Raw genomic sequence first — 12,732 nt, forward strand, 5'->3', positions numbered from 1 at the left:
TCGGGTACATGAAATGATTGTACATGCAAGCATATATGTCATTGAAATTGAAATTATTTTAAATAAACCTTCTCCGAATGCCAAAGTCAACTTTTGTCAACTTTTCACAAATTAAATTCATATCATTTTTTTCATATTTTTAAACAATGAGAAATTATGTGCATACATGTAAGTGTCAAAATGACCAACAAAATATTATGAGGAAAATTTTAAAATATGTTCTGGCAGGAAAAGAATACTGTAATACCATTTATTTTTACTACCGGTATTTGATGTTTTGAGCAATTTCACGAACTTGGCAGGACAACAATGTTTTCTATTTTACAAGATCATGTGAATTTAATTTAGCGAATTTCACTTATCAGCAAAACTAGAGAAATTAAAGACCAGCCAATATTTAATGCATTCACAGTAGGCATTTTCGCTTGGAATTAATTTTTGCTGACAGGAATGATTCAGCGAATATACCTTTTTGTCTATATTTTACATTCAGTGAAAATAAATTCCATACAAAGTACCAGAAATGTCTTTTCAGCGAAAACTAATTCCAGCTAAAATAAAGTATTTTACAGTAACCAAGTTCATAGCCGGATTTTATTTTCACTGAATCATTCCATCAGCGAAAATTTATTCCAAGCGAAAATAAAGTATTCTACAGTACATAAAAGTTTTTGATTTTTCAGTGATTTTACAATTTAATTAAAAAAACATCAACAATGGCAAAGTGGAAATACATGTAAACCACATTGCCAGTCAAGATAATTAATGACTGGCGATGTCAGACTAGCAGTGTAGTGGTAGAAAAAAAGCACTGTGGTCGTATGCTCTCTGTATCCTGGGGAGAAAAATTCATTTGTGGCAGTTTTCGCTGTACCAATATCACCTACAACTTAGCCTAGGATGTTGCTTCAGTTCTCCAGAAAAGATTTTACCATCTCAGAGTGCGACCAATTTAAATTAGAAAGTCAAGACATACGTGAACTTTCAATTATTCATCAGGACAACGATGTTAAGTGAATGACAACTTCAGGGTAAACTATTTCTAATCTTAAAATCTATCCATAATTGACAAGAATGTGGACTCACTGTGCATGCTGCTCTCAAATTCTATTACTAATGTATTAACTTAATTATTGACGATATTAGAAATACAAATAAGCAGGAATCATGAAATCAATCCTATTCTACATACAAATCACATTTAATGATTAGAGCAGACATTTTCAGTCTTGTATTTCTAAGATGTATTTTTCTATTTAACTTTTTTTGGATGCCATATATTTTTCTTCAGCCAAAATGTTGGAATGAATTTTTTCCATTTGTTGTTTCCACTTTTTAAAAATATTTTTAAATATTTAAAAAAACAAATTTTTATCAGATCTCAATCAAAATCTTAATCATATTATGGAAAAAGTTACGTGGGTTTAATCTGAGAAAGATAACTAACGCTGACTTTAAAAGAGTTAAAGATACCATTATATCTATTTTTCGTCTTAATTTATGTTTTCAATTTTAAAAATCGAGACTTGTAGTATGGTGGTCTTCAAGACATATGAATGAGAACATGTCATTTTTTATTTGTTTGATATTGCATATTGATGAATAAATTAGATTATGGTTTACCATGACATGAAAACATTGTTTTGTAGCATATGTCTAATTATTCATTCAAGGAATAAATGTGAATTCTTTAAAACACATGTGGATTGGTGATTTTGGAACGTATAGTAACAATCACTAATACACATGGTATTAGTGGTTTTTATTTTTTTATTTAACGAATGTTGTTGTGTGTCCTGCTAACACAACACTTTGAGTATATTTGGTCAACAAATGCTTTCACCTATTCATCTTTGTGAACAATTCTAAACGATTGGTCTCCAGCCTCAAAGGATGTCATTTGTATACCTCCATGCATACCACAAAAATGCAGTTTTGAGAAAAAAATCAATCAAAATAAAGTCAATGAAAAACAAAATCAGAATTTTTTTTTTAAACCTAACTGAAAACTATAATTTTATTTTTTGTTTGGAATTGTTGTTTTCAACTCTATAGACAAAACTCCTTATTTTTTACCATTGCAGTTTGTTCCCATACAATTGGACCAGAATATCAGGATTGGTCAAAAATTAACAATAACAAATTACAGAAAATCTTTGCAAACTCTGCAAAATTATAGCATATGAAAATATTTCAGTAGATTTATTTACTGAAAGGTAACTAAGTTTAAATGAGTTGCACATAAAATAATCCATACAGACAACATTCAATGGATGGAACTGTCACCTGGCACAAGAATATTACTATATTTTACAGTATGATCACAAAGTATTCTAAAAATACCTTTCAAATCAAAGTTTATTATTGTGATAAAGGTAGGTGTTGTGTTCATAATTCAACACTTACACTTTTCCACAAATATTATAAAAAAAAAAAAATTTAAGTTTAGAATATTATTACCCCCGGTAGTATTAAAAAAACAAAATTACCTTACGTGTACGCTGTCACGTTTCTTATCATATCGATTAACCGACATGGTGCGAAGAAGAGTTATGCTGTTATCTTGAGTGCAGTAGTAGGTAGACTACATGCATTAATTAATACGCAAGCAAGCCATGCATACTCCGTGATCAACCCATGATGCAGCGTGAACAAGGTTAGTTGTAATTCCAGTCCAGAGGAATATCCTGAAAAATACCTTTCACTCTCGCTGACTCCCTTTCTACTATACCGGTTCCAAGACATGCTGCTCTGCCGGAAGACGTAATTTCCAACTACAGAGTAAGTATCTATAAATACATCTTGCGCTGGATCAAAAGCTCAATATGCGAGCCCCGATAGTAAAATGCAGTAATCTCTTTGCGAAGTCCCTTGACTCTAATATAAGATCTCTTACATCGAAACAAAGAATGATCAGGAAACTCATGAATATTGATGCAAAATGCTTGCTACATTTGTGACGGAATATTCATACAAAAAAAAAAAAAAAATTTGTCACTTTGTATTGAGTTTAATTTAATTACAGATGTGGAATGTGATGGATATGAAATATTCATGAAGCGATGCATCAATCACGGCGGGCAATGGACATATCTGATGTACATTGCAAATAAATGACAGGATATGGGGTAGAGCCATAATGCAACCAATCAATTACATTTCAGAAGGCTGAGGAAAGACGGAACGGAAACTAAGTTTTTCTGAGAGTTTGGCAAAATAAGGTAAATATCATTGGTTCATCCCTGAAAGTATATAGGCATGTGGCTGGTGGCATTTAATGGGATTAATAGAAATACCCAAGGGACAGGCCAATTATGTTTTTAGGAGGCAACACTTTAGGGAAACAGATAGTACAATAAAACATACATGAAACCACAAACTGATTATAAAACGTATATCTAAACAAGATAAGTTTCTCAGGTTATTCTGCTCAGACAGAGGCAGTCTGTATACATATCGTATGTTTTCAAACATCAATTCAAAGCTTGTATTATAGCATTATCTTACATCATGCTAAAATTAATCATGTTACAAACAAAATTGTTGTGTACTGCTCTGATTTAGGGGCAGACCAATTTTAATAAAGAGGTATTATCCAAGAGGGGTACAAATACTATATAGTGGCTTAACTTAACATTGTTTTGTCTGGCACGATTTCATGCACTCACACACCGTGAACCTACACCTAGAAAGTAGTTTAGTATTTTCAGACTTTTAATTTCCTTATGCGGTGGATATTTAACTCGATATTTATTAAACATCCACATTAAAACATCTATGAATAGAAAAAAGTGATTTATCTCAACAATAGTTAATAATAGAAACCATACTATATATTCCACTTATTGTGAGCTAGTGAACGATACATGTATATGTATGTTATGCATGTCCTCCCTAAGTAAATAGCTGCATTTATCAAGGCTAAAAGCAAATAAGTTATTCTAGACATGTGTAAGCTTGTTGGCCCCCAACTTTAGAGAAGGCTAATCGATTAATGCAGTTTGATGAGAACACGTAGTGGGGTCAACAACTGCTTACACTTGGCCATGAAATAGTCATCGTTCATTGATTTTGAGGATTCTTTCATACAAAATGTTTGTAAATTACTAGTAGGGGGGGGGGGGGGTTATATGGTATTTGCTCTATTTTATTTTTAGTAGTGCATCTTCAATAGAAGTCTACTTAGCAAAATTGCATTTACTGAATATTAAATACTGTACAGACATTTATTCGCTGGTTTTTAATTTTGTAATTTTCGCTAAATTAAATCGACATAAACTTGTAAAATAACAATAGAACTCATTGTTTACCAGCCAAGTAGTTTGTGAACTTACATTTTGTAAGACCCAGTGTATGTGCTCAAAATATCAAAATAATGAAATTACCAGTAAATGCCAGCGAAAATAAATGGTTTTACAGTAATTAAACATGTCTTATTTTGACAAAAGATTCTGCCACAGTCCCTCAAAGAGTCAGTGGAGGCACTGTGATTACGCCGGTCTTTTACGTGAGCACATATGCTTCTAGTAGAGCAAATACAGTAACATAACAAAATTTACATACAGCATTTGCATATACTAAACGTCATTGAAATATTTTATTTGTTGTCCCATGGATGGTTGTCCATACTCCAGAAATAGGCCATATGCATGACCTTTAAAAGGTCATACATCCAGGTACTTTCTCAGGGTGAAAAATCACTGTCAATCAGAATTTTAAAATTTTTCGTTGCAAAATGCAGTTATCAAGTTCAAGAACAGTTAAAGCAGAAATTGAGATATATTTGAAATCATTGTTATATGACAACAATACCCAAAGAAAGTACCAGGATGTGTGGCCTTTAGGGCTCATGCAGAGCCTATTCATCTTTACTGATATATTTGTACACATGTAAGCCACTCGATTTTTGTTGTCAATTTTCAAAATTTTATGATTCTACGGCATCTCGGAAGACAAAATTTTGAGTCAGTGACGCTCTATTTCGTAGAAATGCTCAGAGAATTTTGTATTTTTCACCAACTCCCGAAATTCGTCAAAATTTTTCTTTCATGAAATTCAAGCAGATCACGGTAATCTAATAAGGTGTTTTATTTTGCTGTTTCACATCATACTAATTAAAATCATAACTAAGAATGAAATAAAACTTTTATTACGCTTAAAGGCAGAGCTCTCGACAACAATAACAATCAATGAGAACCCACAATAGATGAGTTTTGATTTATAGCGTTTTTTTGTGCCAGATTGCTGAGTTGATATCAAGATTGTGGAATTTATTTCTCTGATTCCTGTTACTCTAATGAGCTATCAAACGTTTACATTGCCTAAAATCACCCACCTACACAGATGAGCTTGAAACGTTTTTACGTCAGTGCTTGCAAGCTTCTAAGGTAACGGGCGAACTCATTTGTGTGTACATGTATTTAAATTTTGGCTTGTTCAAAAAAAAAACTGTGAAATTAAAAATGTTGCTTATGTTCCAAACATACACCCACAATATAAGCAGTTTTTGACTCTTTGTTCAATCATATTTTTCACTTTTATAGTTCTCATGGTTTCTATCTAGATAGAGACTGAACAGGAGATAGTGGGTATGGTGACTAACGTACACATGAATTGTGATTACTATACGTGCGATATATGGTTTTAAGACTCTGTGAAGAGACAGCTGCAGAAACAAATTAATTAAGCAGAGATCTTCCTGTACCATCTGTGATCGTAAAATTCATGAAATAGTAACCACATTGTCTGACATCTTCAGAAACAGCTGGTTATAAAAATGAAGTATATAAATTGGGTTATGTTTTATACGAGAATTTAAGACTTGTTAAAAGAACCTCACACCTCCACTGTTTTATAATCAATATTCATTTTATGATTTAGTGTAACGTACATCACGTATCGTTTAATGCTGATCAACGATAAAGAATTTATGTATCATCAAAAATTATATTAATATTGTAATAATTTATTGCTTTCATTAATTATTAAATAACTAATAAATTTTTTAATTTTACACTGTAAACAATTTTATTTTTTTCGATAGACATTTTTGGTTTTATTGGTACGAAATTTTGCAAAAATTAATGTAACCATCTCTCTGGGACCACAGTGAAATTTTTTTTAAATTCATTTGTCACAAAATTTAAGCAATTTGTGGCAAATCTATTTCATTACACGACAGACAAATCTGAAAAGGCTTGGAAAATTGTAAAGTTTACAAATTTTTGAACAGCTTTTTTTTTTTAACAGGGAATCTTATAAATTATGTCTCCATGAATGCCAATCAAACTGAAACATTGATGACAGCAGCAATTGAATGGTTTACTTAAAAATTAAATATATTCTGCACACAAGAATGACTTAGCTTTCCATCCATAAAAAAACTAAGTGCATTTAGTGATGCGTATTGACAGCGCCCTCATAAGTCAGAGTGGTGCCAGTAATGCAGTTTGACAGATGTCAAAATGGATTACCTTCGTTTTTATAAGACTGATATTTATACTATTACATATATGCATTTTCATTACATCATCAATTTTATTCTGTTCATTTCCCAGATTTTACTATATTTTATCTTTTTTTACTACAAAGTAAGAAATGCATTGTATTTCTAAAGAAATATTTGTTATATTGTTGAAATTGAATCATTGTGATTTTCGTTGACAATGATAGAACTGTGTACAACAGCTTTCTTATTCATAAAATACCTGGATCAGACATTTTTTTTTTTTTTTTTTTTTTTATTTTTTGTGCCAGGCGACAGTTTCGGACATTGAATGTCACTGTTGTCTCTCCTGACTTTTTTTTTTTTTCGTAAGTGCTAGTGCTGACACATAGTGGATTTTGCCACAGAAGTCTTTTCCTGTTTGGGACTACATGACAGGGCTGTGTGGCCATCTCTCTGTCAAATGGCAATGTTTTAATGCGCTATCCTAGCATCAACCAGGCCCGGTCGAACACCAGCACCTGTGGATCTTAACCAAGGTTCCCCCAAAGTCGCATTCGTTAGTGAATGAATCTCGGCCAGTGGAATTGGCCTTCCCATTGAGTCTGTGGCACACTCGCCCAGGGTAGGGGTAGACCCTTTGATGTTCAGCCTAAGGTAGGATTTGAACTCGGGTCTACCGATCATGAGTCTGATGCGACAACCACTATGCTACCAGTGACTGGATCAGAAATTTTTTGCCAATAGCCGAACAGTGTCAAGCAGATATGAACAAGTTTCAGCATTTTGGGCCTAAGTTACTGTATAACGTGCATTATTTTCGGTTTGACAATCAAATACAGACTATATTACAAAATCAGGGTTCTACATGAGGGGTTTTTGCAACATCTTTTGTTTTGAGTGTGAAATTAGATACTGATAAACAATGAGGGTCACAGTGCGTCAGTCTGGTAGCGTTTACGGTAAATGCCAAACCAGTCTATCTCTACTAAAAACAATGTGAAGATTGTTCCATGAGGATTATTTTTGATATGCACACCAGACAAGAGTTTATATCTATTTGGTCCCTTCTTTTTAAATTAATAGATTAACATACTGTAGAATACTTTATTTTGCTTGGAATTTTGCTATTTTCGCTGAAGGGAAGATTCCGTGAAAATAAAATCCAGCGAATATACTTTTTTTCCTATATTTCACATTAAACTCATCAAAAATCAGTGAAAATAAATTCCATACAAAACGCCCAAAAAGCCTTTTCAGCGAAAATTAATTCCAGCGAAAATAAAGTATTCCACAGTATACTACTCCTGTTGCCGCTGCAATTCTGAGTGAACATTGAACATTACATACTTTATAGGTTTAGTTTAGCAGACTCTAGAAACAGAATTACAACAGCAATACTTGACAGGACTTATTCTAGTGAAGACAATGAATAACTTAAATGTATTTGATAAACCGTGCAATGTACAACAGTTTTTGATCAATACAACTTGCGAACACTATAACTTTCAGATTTCATTTTTGACCTTTCAACTAAGTTTTGTCTACAATACAATATTAAAAACATTAAAATATATAATAGATTATATTCTCCCCGAGTTGATGACATACCTGTACTGGTATATTGTCTCAGTGTTGTCTCCAGGAAATATCTTAACAATAGAATATGCTAATAGAGGTTACATATGGAAACAATTTTTTTTCTTCATTTAGTTTTGAGTTAGATTTATTTTTTGATGATGGTGCTTTTGATGAATTTTTTTTTTTATGAATGCTAGTATACTGAATTTATTGTTTATAATTATAGGGTTATTAATGAAAAAAATGTTAGGATAAATCTTATTTTTTTTTTAGAAATATTACAGGTTAATTTTTTAAATATAGTTTATTTTTGATAACTATGGTATATGTTTTTATTTATTTATAAATACAGGCTATATTGATAATTATTTTTTTTTCTGTCATTGTATCATTTGTTTTTCAATTTTTCTCCAAATCCCTCCTCTTCACACAAATTTCTGATGGTCACCCTCAGGGAGCCCCCTACTTGATAGTGCTTCAAATTTAATTTCTATTATCTTCTTGTCTGATTTGCATTATTTGACAAACTCTACCAAACTTAAACAAAATAAACTAGAATTACAACAATCAAAATTTTCCACTGGACAAACTCTTTGACTGATTTATTCTAATTTACAGAAAGTGTGTTTGCTAGAGGGCATACTTCAATTATATATTCACAAGCACTCTGTTGGTTAATATATAAATGAAGTATGCCCACTAGTGTCTAAAAATGCCAGATTCTGCAACCCTTTAAATTCAACAGGCTAATTAGTGCCCGGTGAACTCAACTCGGTAAATCATTTTAAAGATGAGTGCTCAGTCTCACACATGATGAATAATCATGTTTTGTGGGAAATTTCCCTCAAATGCCGTCGTGACTTCTAGTGATCGCAATGAATATTCACACCAGATCTTTAGTCGTTTACATTAAATTGAAGTTTACGATGAGAACTCACTGTCACCTTTGTGATGTTGAAATTCTAGTTTAGACCTCGCATAACTAAAACTATCTTTGTTTGCTGTTTTCAGAGTAAATAAACACTTCACAAAGTTGGGCATTTTGCACAATTTTTTGCAAAACTCGTGAGTGCAGTAATTTCCCTAGAATCAGTCACTTTTGTAATATCAGTCGAAAGAGTGGCAACAGTACAGTTAAGTATGACAAGAAGAAACACTACTCTGCATACTAATTTCAAAATAGAATTTTGCTGTCTCATATTTCTGATTCCTATATGAAGTTGAGAAATTTAAGGAATTCTGATTTTTTTAATTTTACCCATAAAACATCAGTGCGTATTAAATTTAAACATATGGCTTTGGAATAGGTCTTGCTGAACAATCAGTACACTACCATAAGACATACCGGTACGAGTAGTAATAGTAATAATAATAATAATGAATTTATTGCATCCTTAGAAATAGTTTCCATCAGTTGTCAATAAAATGTTAGTAATAATATAAAATACATATAAAACTAAATTAAAATGTCATTTGAAATTGTGATTTCTGATTTCAAATATTTTGTATTCACCAATTTGTCTCATTATTATTATGTCTTCTCTTGAAATCCTAATATCTGGACAGGACATCACTTTTTAATTCTTCAGGAATATTGATATTATTAAATAACTTTTGTCTTTGTTTGGTACCTAAGACATTCCATGAAGAAATGTTCTTTATTTTCAATATTGAATATACAAGAAAGGAATCAAAGATGGCAGATCCCAGATTTTTTTCACAAGCACTGCTCGAATGTGTAAATCTGCAATAGTGCTTTAGATATATTTATGCATTGTTAATGAGCTCACGTGACCATATATGGCTATTAGGTATGCAAATCAAATCAAGTGCCCAATGTCTTCCATAAAGCACTCGTTGAATGTCTAAATTTCCATTAGCGTTCCAGACATATTTATGCAGTATTAATGAGATCACATGACCATACATGGTCATTAAATATGTTGATCATAACTAGCGTGCAATGTCTTCAGGTTTCATGGGTTGTTTCAGAAATGTTATTTTTTGGAAACAAACAAAACACCCTTATGATTCTAGCCATAACAAAAATGTATTAGTTACAGTACGCGTTACACTGTCAACCACAAGCGAAACAAATCAAGAAAACTTCATTCGACCCAGGAAATTATAGAAAATTATTATTCAAAAGATTGAGTGGCTTCTCAATCATGTGGCATGTCAATAAGTACTTTTAAAACAGTAATAGTGCATGAGATGTGAGCACAGGAATTAACACTTCCAGTTGAAATGCTCTATACCTGGTAAAAACCCAGGTGGACTAAGAAAAATACATTTCCCATGATGCACTGGTGCAATCCTAGGGATTGCAGAGCTGTAGTTTAAAAATAATAGTGCTCATTAATTTTGATTACAACCCACTTACATAAGCAGTGTAAATTAGAGCGCCCTCAAACTTAATTTGAGGTAATCTGATGATAAACCATGACCATCATCATTAGCTCCATGTCCATACTTTCCATTTTTTATGACTATGAAGTTGACAGAAGTCAGATTCACTTTTGCTTTGACTGACACAAACACTATAATTCCAAATAACATTTTGTATTTTTTTAGTACTTTTCTGTTGTACATTATTTAAAAACATTAATTTCGGGGGGGGGGGATACAATCAACCTACAGCTTTTTAAAACTTGTTGGTGTTTTCATAGAGACAAATATGCACTGAAACTAATGGCTCACTTAGGATTAAACAGAGTGACACAAATAAGATTACTTTTGTTTGAAAATTGCATTTCATAAATTTGATGGAAAAAAACAAATCAATTCATCAGCACCGTCCAATTTATAATTTATTTTTATTATGAGATATAACTTATAAAATTACAAATTTAAAATTGTAAACTAAAATGCTCCACCCAATTAAGATGACCTCCATGATTGAAAGGTGACAGTATCACATGATCAGCTTTTGAATAACTGCTGTGTCGTGGTGGAGAAAGATATAACATGTGACATGTCATGTGATATACCAGCATAACTATGTTTTGCATTGTAAACCATACCTAATCGGTAGGAAAACATGACCTTACATGGTCAAGGAATTTGAAGCGTCAGGTGACCTGCCTATCACATGGCTATTGTATGGCACTTCATACTGTAAACTTTGACCTACTGTCAATACCTATGAGGGTGTTGGCCTGCATTTTATTATTTTATGACTTTTTTATGCTACGAACAAAGCAACTTCAGTAAGATTTTGAAAAATAACAAATGCGCACTGTTTTAATTGTAATGATGTGTTACGCAACAGTTTTAACTCACTTGCGGAAACATATTTTGTGATCAGCCTGGATTTAGTAGCATCACGGCGTCGGCATGCGAGATGTGAGAATAGGGTAAAATGTGCCAGACCACTATCAAGGTCGCGACATGAACGTGCTACTTCAAGAAACTCATTACAGCTCCCTGGTCGAGTCAGTCGCAGCCCTTTGTCGAGAGACTGTGATTCATTATAACCACTACACCTGACAGTTAGGTAGGTAAACATCGCGAAAATAAAAACTCAGAAATAGCAAACATCGATAACATTTCGACTGAACATCAGACGTATTTTACAGGTCTGTGAACAAGCGCCATTTTAAGTTCAAACGATTTATCGCCAACGATCACCGGCGAAGGAGAACAAATGACGCACGAATCGTTCGAGCTCTGGCAGTCATCGTATACACACGGTGATCACTGAATTTCCTTTAATAAATAAAATAATAAAATACCACATTTACTTACGATATTTGCTTGAAAAATATGACTTCGACAACACGATTTTAGACAATCTAGCAAATGTTCGGCTTGTTGTATATAAGAGATCATGTGACTAGTCATGTGACTGGTCAGCTGACTACATGACATTGCCTTTTATTTGTCTTTCAGAGAATTCTACTAGAACAACGATACGTAGTTTATCCATTTTCAACCAACGATATGTTTACCAAAAACATTTCAATGGGTGTCGCTGATAAACTGTTAATTGTTTCTCGAAATACAAGTAACGTTTGTTAACAACGCTCAGTCACCTGACCAATATGGTGATAATGACGTCATCAAAGTTGTCTTTTTATAGTTCCCGCATAGTTTCACATGAGGGCGTTATCGCCAGCAAGTTGTACATTTGTTTTGATACAGGGGAAACAGGAAAGGATATGTTTATGCATATAAATATTAGTTTTAGGCCATTCCCACGTTTTGGGTTTCAAAACAACTTGCATAAATTACGAATTTTAGTTTAAACCAAGAAAAAAATATAAACCATGCCAAAGACAGTGTCCCTCCCGGTTTGCAAAATTGTCTTGATAAATTTTCCATATACAATGTACACAACAAAATGGCAACTAACAGTTAATACGGAAAAATATATTATAAATCATACAGACTCCTAAAAAAATTAAATTTTATACTTTGAAGGAAAGGAACTTGACACTGAAAGCAAATTTAAGAAATTGAATGAGACCCAGATTTTGTGGCTGCTTATATTCAAACCAGTATTTCACAGTGAAGATGTCATTCGAATACCTACATGTTATATATTTTTAGTTAACGCTGTGAGTGAATTGTGTGAAAAAAATGAATTCTTTCATTGATCCGTCGTCTGTCAGACGTCTCAGAAAGTATTGCTCGAAGTGCCAAAATGAAACGCTCGCGAAAACGGCAAATTTGCATAAAATTAATTTCTCGTCTTCCTACTCACC

The 12,732-nt window shown here is 32.7% G+C and overlaps 1 protein-coding gene across 2 annotated transcripts in view; it reads right to left on the reverse strand.

Annotated features, from left to right (window-relative positions):
• Window positions 1–11,875, reverse strand: part of LOC100372541 (copper-transporting ATPase 1-like) — a 40,826-nt gene extending 28,951 nt beyond the window's left edge. For both annotated transcript variants that reach the window (XM_085491042.1, XM_085491041.1), the window contains exon 1: window positions 11,774–11,875. The gene's annotated coding sequence lies outside the window, so the exon portion shown is untranslated. The remainder of the gene's footprint in view (window positions 1–11,773) is intronic.
• Window positions 11,876–12,732: the final 857 nt, after the last annotated feature.

This window comes from Saccoglossus kowalevskii, chromosome 16, assembly GCF_978046115.1.
Source record: "Saccoglossus kowalevskii chromosome 16, keSacKowa6.1, whole genome shotgun sequence".
NCBI classification, from domain to species: domain Eukaryota; kingdom Metazoa; phylum Hemichordata; class Enteropneusta; family Harrimaniidae; genus Saccoglossus; species Saccoglossus kowalevskii.